The following is a 12,258-nucleotide window of genomic DNA, read 5'->3' on the forward strand; positions in this document are numbered from 1 at the left end:
AAAAAAAAGGAGAATGGTGCAGGATAGGGCAAGGTTTGGCTCTGTTGTCACTGTGACCATAACCACAGGTCATTAGTCAACATTCGATCATACGGTCGCTATGAGGCATCATCAACTTCATGGCAATTAACAACAAAAATGAGGTTCCCCTCAGTCTGAAAATATAACTCTTTCCCTTCAATTTCAAATATACAACTGTTGTTTTTAGGTATCATTTCATCAACCTTGATTCTGTTTGAGTTCTACAGTGCCCTGTGTGGAACACTGTTTCTTGTAGAACTGTCTCACAGGGTCTTCTAAGTTTCAGTTTTTATCTTGAAGAGACAAACTGTAGCATTTGACTCTGGCAGAGCTGCTAGGCTGCCTGAAAATGCCAGTCAGGCACATCATCATCATGCCACCAACGCTACTTCTAACATGCAATTAAAACTCTTATAATCCTTTCACACAAATATATTTGTTTGTGTTTTTAGGGGAAAAGTTACTATGTACACTATTTCTCATTTCCAGAATGGTATATAACAAAAACTAAATAGTAAATTGATGGAATATATAACTTTCCAAATGAACAGGAGTAAAAGTCTTTAAATTTATTTAAAATATGCACACTCTATTCTTTACTGTGCAACATTCACTTAATTGTTCATTCAGTCATATTTAGATTAATTTGAAGGTACTAGTTAACAATCCAGATACACTTTTTTCTGGGAGTTTTAAGTATCTAGTCCTACTAGAAATTTTTATTCTGTCTTCTAGTTGTCACAGCTGGAAGAAAGATGAAAGTACTGGGAGAAGCTGTATGCATATCCCACTGCAAACTTATCCATACACAGAGAAACTTCCATTATCAAGCAACAGTTTTGTTCTGACTTATTTCCTATAATCCTTACATCCGGTCTACTGGTTAGAAAGGTGCTTATGTAAAAAACAAACAAAGGTCTGAGTGGGAGTCAGTATGCTAAAAGTGTAGCACATTACATACTCAGAGTTTATTTCTGCCAACGGAAATTTTCCTTTCAGAAGCTACAAATACTGAGATGCTAACAAATATAATTTTGTTCTAAATACTTTTCCTCTAAATAGCCAAGATTTTTGGCATACAGCCTTTATAAATAAGACAGGCAGCAAAGGGTTACTGAGGAAAAGCCATGGGGAGTCTGGCTGCAGTCCATAGGAAGGTACAACGCTTACCCAGAGGCTGCCTCTCTGGCAGTCCAAGTCCACCTGCAGCTCCTCAGAAGAAAGATGGGCTATCTCCTCCCCTGTGATTTACAGCTTCAGAAATTCACTGATGGATCAGTTATGACTCATTTACAACTGGACAGCAATGACTTTGACATTTTTTAATAATAATCGGAAAAGTCTTACTGAGGAAATGAGCAGAACTTTTTCCAAGATGGGAAGGGTTATGAACAGGTACTGAAAAGAGGGAAATTACTAGCAAGAAAAGTGATACCGATAAAAGTGGCTTCTTGAGATACATGGCAAACTGCAGACAGATGTGATGTGTAAGGAAGACAACTTTTGTCAAGGCAAGCTGAAGGTAAAAAATAAATAAATAAAATTAAAAAAAAGACAAGCTGAAGGTGAAGAAAAGGTTTGGACAGATCCCCAGCCTCTGTTTTCTCATCTCTTTGAGGAGAGGTTGGACAAAATAGTTCCGCTTGTCTGTTCTGTCAACAGCTCTATCCATTGGTCCCCGTGAAGCACTGAGTGCCGGTGTCCTAGGTGAAACCATTCTTCACTTCAAGGCTCCTCGGTCATGCCAGGTTGGCATTTTAATTACCCTCATTTAAAAGATGAAAAGAGTGAGGTTCAGAATACCAGTGGATCTCAAAAGGCACAGGTACGATAACTATGAGGAAGGAACTGGCACATGAAGAAATTGACAATATCAAACTTCAAAACTCTATAAAAGAGTCACATCTTTTTCTTAAGATATCAAAAATACTAAGGAAATGTATCTGTTCCCCCATCATATCTGACAACCATTCAAAGAAAAGGGAACTTAATCCTCTCAGAGAAAAGGATGAAGAGAAAAGTGGTCCCTATTGCTGCCCCAGCAGCAGCTTCCATTTAATTATGTATTCCTTCTACCTGTGGTGTCCGTAATGAGGTAGCTGTTATGGGGAATGTACAACACATTCCTTAGCCATTAGAACAGACATTAGAAGTTAATTAAAGAGGTCTTCCAAACCTCAAAAGCACTTACGACAACCCTGATACTCAGTTTTACCGCCAATGTAGATTCTAAGCCTACAGGTTATTTTCATATAAAAACTCCATGGTCATTATAATCATTAACTTGCAACTACCTAATTATAGAATTTTCTATTTATAAACAAGTTCACCTCCAAAAGCAAAAAAAAAAAAAAAAAAACTAGACTAGAGATTATTTTTTTAAACTTCAAACTATTAGAAGTTAACACAATATGCTTATTCGTAAATCAAGACATCAGTTGTTCAAATTTAGCTCTTGTCCTGGCTCAATGACAATCAAGACCATGTGAGATTAAAGAATCCATCCTCTGCTAATGGTAGCCAATGCAACAAAATAATATGCCAAAACCTGACAAATGTCTAGAGAAACATATGCCCATGTGTATCAAGTCAAGGGCAAGTGTATTCTCTACAGCACTGTTTGTAATTGGGAAAAAATGAGAAACAACCTACAAGTTCAGCAATTAGGAAATAGAAAAATAGATAGTATAGTCACATGACTAGTGAGCGCTGCCGATCAACAGAGATTCAAAGTGACTTGAGGACAGAAGAAAACCACCTGAAAGTTTCCCAGGTGGTAATCTTTCCAGGATCAGACCAAGATTGGTCTTTTTCCCCCTAGGAGTCACCAGATGGGTTTCAACCACCAAACTTTTGGTTAGCAGCTAAGTGCTTCCCCATTGTACGACTAGGCACCTTTCAATTCAAATGACTTAATAGTAGGTAGCCCATACGAGCTCCCTATTGAAACTCAAACCCACTGATAATTTATTTTGTTTCAATTCCTGGCAACCATCCTTATGATTCTTTACAGAAGATTGTCCATTTTTCTTCTCTGGAGTTGCTGGTGGATTTGAAGTGCCAACCTTTTGGTTAATATCCCACAACACTACACCACCAATGCTCCTTCCGACACTTTATAAGTATCCTATTTTGCTAGCTACTTAGTAAAGGTCAGCTTATGGAATCAATAATAAGGCAAGTCTACTTCTTGTAATGGACTTTCCAAGAAATCCGGCTCTGGTCTGGCTCTCTCTTCTCTTTCCAGCCATAGTAACAAACCAGTGTTTGCTGCTGCTGTTAGGTTCCAGTGAGTTGACTATCCTTGATAGCAACCCTATAAACAACAGATCTAGTTTGTTTAAAAGGTTGAACTAGATTTCTAAGAACTAGCATATAGGAACCCTTACTGAAACTCAAACTCCGACTAAACTACTGTTCAGTCTGTGTTTTATACAACTGTCTATCTACAATCTTCAAGGAAACAAGATGGGCTCTCTTTTCTGGGAACTGCATCCCCACAGCAACTGCTGAAGGGAAAGGTCAAAGAAAAGAACCTATCTGTTTTATAACACCTAAACCCACGACAATTGAGTGTATGCCAACTCATACAACCCTAGAGGCCAGACGAACTCCCCATAAGGTTTCAGAGCGATCCATCTTTATAAAAGATAGCTACCTGAGCTCTGGTGGCCCAATGGCAGGGAGCTGCACTGTAGTCCCAAGGGTGCACGGTTCAAATCCACCAGATGCTTCACTGGAGAGAGATGGGTGGTCTTTCCTGTGTCTGTCGGATCTGACTCGACAGCACACAACAATAATAAAAATGAAATAAAATTAAAGCTTCATAAAAATTAAAAAAAAAAGATAGTCACCACATTTTACTCCTGCAAATCAGTAAGTTCAAACAGCCAACCTTACATTTAGCAGCCAAGGGCTTAATCACAGCATTACTAGGGCTCCTGCAGTTTTAATAGTCATTATTAATACTAGATTTACCTTATACACAAGAAAATGTGTTTCATCCTCTCCCCCTTTTACAGTTTCTCTAGCACCATGGGAGCCCTTGGATAAAACAAATAGGTTAGCACTCTACTAGCTAAAAAGCTGGTTGTCAAACTGGTGATATGCTCCCAAAAGGCCAACCCAAAGAAGTTCTACCCTGCATACATGGGCGAGCCACAAGTTGGCAATGACTGGAAGCAACCAACAACAATCAGTAATAATAATGATGATAAAAGATTTAACAGAAAACAAATGTTACTTTTATAAGAACAAATAACAGGCAGGAACATCCTTTATACTGTTGAGTGTAATAAATGCTTATAAATACCAAGCACTGAACCATACATGTAAAAATGAAATACTGAAATGGCAAATATTTTATACATACAAAGAGGGCATGCCCAGTATGACTTCAATTGTGTTTTTAAAATATATTTATGATTACATATATTTTCAAAAGTGAGAGAAAATTGTTAAAATCTTACCCTTATCACAAATAGTCCAGTTTCTTCTATGATAAATTAAGAAACAGAGAAGAAGGGAAATAATATAAATTAAGAGACAAAAAACAAGTAAGCATATTAACCTTGTTTGGATTCTAACTTCCAACAAACATTTTTGAGACACAATGGATCAACCAGAAAGTAAACCAGGGATTACATGAGTAGATAGTAAATAATATTAAAAATAACTATTCATTTCCATAGTAATAATGATACTGTGGCTAATTTTTTTTAATTCTGTATCTGTTAAAAATACTCTGAAATATTTGTAAGTCAAGTGATTTTATACTAAAGAATCTTGCTTTGCCCTAGGAAAGTGTAGCTTTTGCCTGGGCCTCAAAGAATTTCTGGGTGAAGTTAGTCAACGCCACTTGCTGTGGAGATTCAGATCCACCAGCAGCTTCTTAGGATAAAGATGAGGAATCTCCTCCAATTAGGAACTAAATTGATGGCAATGAGTTTTTCTGTGAGGTAATGCATGTCACACCTGCTGGGAGTTTAACACGGAGTTGACCATATCAGATTTTAGGATGGCGGCCACATTTAAGAATCTTAGGGTGATACCTGATCATGTTACAAACCAACCATGTGAGTTAGGGTAGTGTTTTGGGTGACAGAGATAATGTCAATCACTGTGGAGGCTGTGTTCAACCACGTGGGCCATCAATTATGCCAACATGATAAAAAAACCTCTGGACAGTGATGAGGTGATGAACGCCCCCAGCTGGTCATACTCTGTGCACACTGTCACACATCAATACTAGGAGAGTCAAGGATCCTAAGGTAATGGAAGCTTTAGGCTTGGAACTTTCTCAAACTCAGCGCTAGGCAGCTCTTCTCTTGTTTCATTTTAAGCACGTACCCTTTCGCTATTGTAAACTCCAACTGTAAGACCTTTCTGTGAGTTCTAGAGCACTTCCAGCAAGTTACTGAACTAGATCCAGTTCAATGGTTCAAGGAATATCTTCACAAACTTGCAAACGGTTTGAAAAGCAAGGGCCATCATGGAGATTGTGCCCTCTAAATTTTAAGATGGACCTAATTCCCTGCAGCTGACTAGAAGTTTTGGACTAATCTGAAATTCTGGAGAACTATGTCCTCAAACCTTGTTCTCTGACTAACTCCAAGCAATGGTATAAACTTCAACAACAGAAAAACATAAAACGAGGAAGAAGAAGATAACAGACATGAAGGATAAAAGGCCCATACTGACAGTGCAGGGACACTTTTCTGCTATTCTCCCAACTCTTGTGTTATGTTTGAAAAATCTCATAAAATTACAGAAGGGGTTATTTTGGGGGGTGTAGGTCACACTAGTGACTTTTCTTTTGATCTGTGTGCTTTTTAGGAACATCTAGCTTGAATAATATAGTTTGATTAACTAAAGAAAGAAATGTTACTATTTTAGCAAACATATCAATCTTTTCTATGTGTAGTTCAAGTGAAAACCACAAAATGTTTTCTCCAACGCTCCAGGAGGATTTAATGTTCCCTCTTTGTAATTTGGAGGCTTCCAGATTACTGAGGAGTAGTGATGTCAGTTTGAGGAGTAAGGTGAACCTGACTGAGGTCATGGTCTTTCCGGTCACTTGCTAGGCCCCTGAAAGCAAGACAAGGAATAAGGACGACAGAAGAAGAATCAATGTCTTTTGAACTGTGGGGCTGGACAAGAGTACTAAACATCCCATGGACTGCCAAAAAAGCAAAGAGCTATGTCTTGGCGAAGATGCAGCCAGTGTGCTCCTTGGAGACAAAGATTATGAAGCTACATCTCACATACTCTGGGCATGTTGCTACGAGAGAGTATTCCTTGGAGAGGGCCATCATGCTTGGGAAGGTAAGGGACAGCAAGAGAAAGAAAAATCCTCAAGCAAATATGTTGACACGATGATTGCAGCAATGGGCTTGCGTGTGTCAGAGATTGTGAGGATCACATAGGGTTCACATTGGTTGCTCACAGGCTTGCTATGAGTCATACTCGACAGTACCAAAAAACAAAAATAAAAAATAAAAATCCAACTATAGAGGCTTCCATTCATTTTACTTGTACTTCAGTAAATACACAAACTCTCTGCCTTGGGATTATTGGTGGATTTGAACTGCCAGAGAGGTGTGGACTTTAGACGAACAGCACAACTCTCTATGGACTAGGCCACTAGAGCTCTTTTTGTGACCATTAGCTCTGATGGCCTAATAGTAAGCTGTGCTGCAATCTCAAAGGCAAGCAGTTAAATCCACCAATCACTCCATGAAAGAAGAAAAACAACTTGATTTCAGATAGCATTTGTTTTCCACACTTCTATTACTGACACTGAGAGTTCTGGTGGCATAATCTGCAGCGCGCTACATTGCTAATCAAAAGGCCGTTTTCTACAGTGGTTTGAATCTACCCTCAGTTCCTCAGGAGAAAGATAAACAGCCTCCCCTTGACAGATTTAGAGCCTCAGAAGCCTGACAGAATCTTGTACAATTCAAAAGTGACTTGATGGAAAAGTGACTTGGTGGACTGTGGTTTGGGGCGGCGGGGGGTTTGTCAGTTTATCACTAATACTAAGCAAAAAGCTCTCACTATATAGGTAAAAAATAATTTGCTTAATTTTTTCAGTAATGAAAACAAGTGTCAACCAAAGAGAAAAAATCTTACTTCTTCTAACTACAGAAGTTTTAAGGTCAGAACATGCCTGGTAGTTATATGTTTCCTCTATAAAGTCAAATTTCTTTTCAAAGTGACGCAGGAGAAAGGATCCATCAGCAACAACAAAGGGTCAGCTACTAAATTAAGTTACAGGCTTTAAAATAAATGAACCCTGGAAAAGAGCAAATTCCATTAATTTTCTCGCAACCATTCATCATTAAACTAACAGAAGGCTCAATCAGCCAGTCCATTTTTATTAAGAAAACCATTACGAGCAAAACAGAGAGCTCGTTTTGCTCTGATCAAAACAGCTCAGGTAGCACCTGCTCTCTGAGGAAAGTGAGATGTCAAAGTGTTGTAGCCCACACCTTTTTATCATCTTCCTTCTTTATCACTGAAAGCGGAGGCTTATTTTCTGCAGATGCAGAATTTTCTTCAAACCTAGGGCACTTGACATCAGTCTCTTCTTTAAAATTCTTTTTAAATAATACTTAAAAATGAATCTAATGCTATTCACCTAGGAACATCAAAACCCTAGAACACTGCACACTGGACTTAAAGACCTCATCCACCACAAGCACTTTATTTTTACATCCATGATTTTGATGAAAGCCATTCTAATATTAGTGAAGACATTTAAAACTTCTTATTGTATAGAAAGTATTGTTAAGAATTAACAAACCGTTAAATAAATTTCATACTCTGATCTAGTAGTAAGGAGCTGTGCTGTCAACCCAAAAGTATGTGGTTCGAAACCACCAGCTGCTCTGCAGAAGAAAAACGAACATTCTCCTCTCGTGCAATCTTCTGTGTTTGAAAACTCACTGGAGGATTACTTATGAGTCAGTTCTGACTTAAAGGCACTTAACAACCACCACCACCACCAATAACAGTGTGCCCAGCTCTTCAAAGAAGCATCAATGAAGAATTAGCAGATGCAAACTTCCCGAAGTTTCATCTCTAGTCCCAACATGTGATCTACTCCCCAAAGCCAGGATTTCAAACAAGTGTTTGTCAATCACCCTTTTTAAAACATGTGGGAAAGCAACTACGGGATATCATCTAATCCCAGTAAGAATAGCAAAATTTAACAGAACAGCAAACAACAAATGCTGGAGAGGTTGTGGAGAAAGTGGAACCCTTATTCACTGATGATGGGAGTGCAAAATGGGCAACCACTATGAAAGGCTGTATGGTACTTTCTCAAAAAGCTGCAAATAAAATACCGTTTGACCCAGCAATTCCACTACTGGGAATTTACCCTAAAGTAATCATAACTGCCACCCAAGCAGATATATGCACACCCACGTTTATTTCGGCTTTGTTCACAATAGCAAAGAGCTGGAAACAACCCAAGTGCCCATCAACAAACAAATGGATAGAGAAGCTCTGGTATATTCACAAAATGGAATACTATGTTGCATTGGAAAAAAGAAGGAACTGATGAAGTATTATGCAAAATGGATGACCCTGGAGGACATTATGCTGAGTGAAATATCTCTGTCACAAAAGGACAAATATTGCATAGGGCCACTTTTGTAGAACGGAACTGACATTAGGATTGAGGGAAAACAGAAAAGGAATAGAGGAATGATGTATATTGCAACGAAACAGATGAGGAAGAGATCTGTTTAAAGGAGATATGTGAATGGTCATTCTTGTCACTACAGAAGTCCAGAGTGATGTCTTCATAGTGGAGTGAACTTGGGGGGAGAAATTGCCTAACAATGAAAGAGTTTTTCTTTTCAGGGAGAAGAGTAATTTGGGGGAGAGGGGATGGGTAGGGAGAAGAGTGCAGCGATGAATGACTGGAAATATTAAGTCTCTGTAAACTTTCATTAAAATTAATTTTTAAAAAAATAAAATAAAGAATTTAAAAAAAGAACATGTGGGAAAGACAGAGGTGTCCCCCACACAAGTCCTACCCAGACTCCCCTCTATACTCATAAATTAAATGTTCTATTTTTTAAAATTCTGTATTTTAGACTTTTGTTCAAATCCACCCCTATAGAAAATTCTAGGCTTATTAGGTAATTAAGAAAGTGAGCAACAAAACGCCATTAAAAAACTATGATAAGATATTATAAAGATAGTCCTGTTTGTATATAAAATACACTTACAGTTAAAATATACTTAACACACATCTAGGCACACACACAGCACCTCCCCCCCAAAAAATCCGACCAGATAAATGGATAAGTCCGAGGATAAAGTATTATTCTGCCAGTAACTATCAGCATCATGTTGGTTCCAACGCTCTCATTATTTTGACATCAGTCATCCCACGAGCATTCCCTCTAGTGGGTTCAGTGATTCATGTAATGTCCACAAAATTATGGAAACACCGTATCTGCAATAATAACACTTAATAATAACTAAATGTGTAGAGGTCACATCACAATTATACGGACTGGTAAAAAGGTTTGCTAGGCTGAGGGATTTTATGTCATTTTTTTTTCTTCTAAGAGCAAAGAAGAGGACTCTGAATAATAATAAGCAGAGAAGGAGGGAAAAAAAGAAACAAGTGAAGACATGTAAATAAATGGTAAAGTTTGAAAAGGGTCCCAGTACTGAGCCTCAATGTCTCAAAGGGCCCATTTACTGTTCCCCAAAACCAGTGTTTATTCTCACCAGTCAGGAAATGGTAACATGATTTGGCAGGCTCAGTTGTTGGTTCATATTCAGCCTACTCCACTATTGGCTTCTCCTTCTCACCAGCTCCAACCCAACTCTTGATGGCCCAAGCTCCACTCTACATCCTAACAGCTCTAAGAGCAGAAATGTTATGCAAGCAATCTGCTGCTCTGGGAAGGATCCATGCCCTAGGTGGGCCCTGCCCCATGGCCTCTGCTCTACAAGCCAGACCCTGCTACCATTTCTCCCAGCAGCTGCTGACTACTCTGCTTTCTACCAAGCTCAGCTCTCCACTCTCCACCACTATAAGAGTTCTTATAGCTATACTACAGCTCATTACTGGATCTAACAAGGTCCTCAATGGATAGACATACAACCTTCTTACTGACAAGAGGAACCTAAAACGTCTTATGTTTATACAGGACAATTTCAAGGTGGGGTTCTCCTAGCCAGCGAGAACTCAATCAACCCAGAGCAGAGAAAATCATCTTGATTAGATCAGAGCCCAATCAAACTTCAATTAGTCAGGAAATGTCAATCAACTCAGGCTTTGTCAATTTCCAGGTCAGGCTGAATAAAAGAGATAAATCCTAAAGTTGTTCACAGTGCGCCCAAGAAACATCACTAACTTAGGAAATCCCTTCCCAAATTGCTCCTTCCGCAAACTCAGCCACGAAAGGGAACCTATTCTACCACACCAGGTATGAAGAAATAAGAGCATTCTTCCGGGAGGGGGGGGGGGGATTGAGATTCCTATTTGAATGTGTTTAAAAAGGAATTTTCTATTTGATATGAACAGCTAGGCCTTGCTCTTCCGAATAAAAGGTAAGGAGGTGAAGAATCTATTAAGAAACTGCTCCTACTAAAGTGGGAAAGAGTAAATGTGTAGAGGTCACATCACAATTATACGGACTGGTAAAAAGGTTTGCTAGGCTGAGGGATTTTATGTCATTTTTTTTTCCTTCTAAGAGCAAAGAAGAGGACTCTGAATAATAAATATATAAAATGAACTAATTCTGAAGTGCCTGCAGGGCATGCCAAATTCATTTCAAATTAGTCACAGCCCAAAAAGGGAAGAGGACCCTGCAATCTTTAACGTTTCTCTATTACAGTCATCTTTGTTGTTGTTGTTATGTGCCGTCGAGTTGTTTGAGACTCATAGCAACCCTGTACAACAGCCCTAAACCCTATTCTATCCTATGCCAATCGCACTGCCTCTGACACCCCCGTGCCGATTACCCCAGACACTGAATCAATCCATCTCATAAAGGGTCTTCCCCTCTTACGCCGTCCCTCCACCCTCCCAAGAATGATGTCCCTCTCCAAGGACCTGTCCCTCCTTACAACACGCCCAAAGTATGTCAGATGAAGCCCCAGAATCCTTGCCTCCAAGGAATTGCTTGGTTTAACCCTCTCCAGGATGAATCTGTTTGTTTTCTTGGCAGTCCATGGTACATTCAATACTCTCCTCCAGCACCACAGCTCAGAGGCATCAATTCTTCTTCTGTCCTCCCTAGTCATTGTCCAACTCTCTGATGTATAACAAGTGGTTGCAAAGACCATGGCCTGTATCCGGCGCACCTTAGTCTCCAGAGAGACACCGTTGCTCTTGAGTACTTTAAAGAGGTCCCTAACAGCAGACTTTCCCATCACAATATGTTTTTTGATTTCCTGACTGCTGGTGCCAAGAGTGTTGACCGTGGAGCAAACTGAAGCTGTGAACAATCTCAATCTCTTTGCTGTCAATCCTGATGCTGCCAATTGGTACAGACAGCTTTAGCTTATAAATTTTTATGTAGCAATAATCTTAACATTCTTCTGTCTTCTCTAACCTCAACAGCACTGTAAAATTGCAATGTAGGTGGCAGAACTGGACCAATCTATGCAGGGTAAACATTTGAGTGCTTTTCTCACTGGATTGAATAATGTTGAAGTACTAGTCTACTTTATCTCCTATCTTATCACCAGAGTATGTTTAATGAGAAAATTCTATTTGATATGAAGAGTTTTGCAATTTTCTTACATTCTAAGAAACATAGTCATTGTTAGAATAACAAGGACAAAAAGGATAGGGTGCATCAGTGGATATGAAGAGGTCAGTCCAATTTTTCTGGCTAGACAGCCACGATGGCGATGTTTCCATTTTTAAATGACCTGTGAATTAGCTACTGCCACTAAGTTGCCCTGGTGGTCATTGCAAGGTCTTAGAATTATTGGTTTTTCATTGTTCTCATGCTGAATGTCAACAAAAGTCTGTAAGAACGTACTATCGTAATATCACATATTACATTTTTTTCATACATAGCAAGAAGCTGGAGCTTGCCATGAAGTACACGTGTTGTATCACCACATTATCAGTCAATGTAACAAGTACCACCCATTTTTATCTCCATTTTAAGAAAAGAAAGTAAAAAGGGTTTTCAATTTCCCCAATTACTTTCCCATTAAAAGCAGTCTTCTATGCAAGTAACCAAAATGAAA

This window comes from Elephantulus edwardii, unplaced genomic scaffold, assembly GCF_000299155.1.
Source record: "Elephantulus edwardii isolate Elephantulus edwardi_28Jun2011 unplaced genomic scaffold, EleEdw1.0 scaffold00037, whole genome shotgun sequence".
Lineage (NCBI taxonomy): Eukaryota > Metazoa > Chordata > Mammalia > Macroscelidea > Macroscelididae > Elephantulus > Elephantulus edwardii.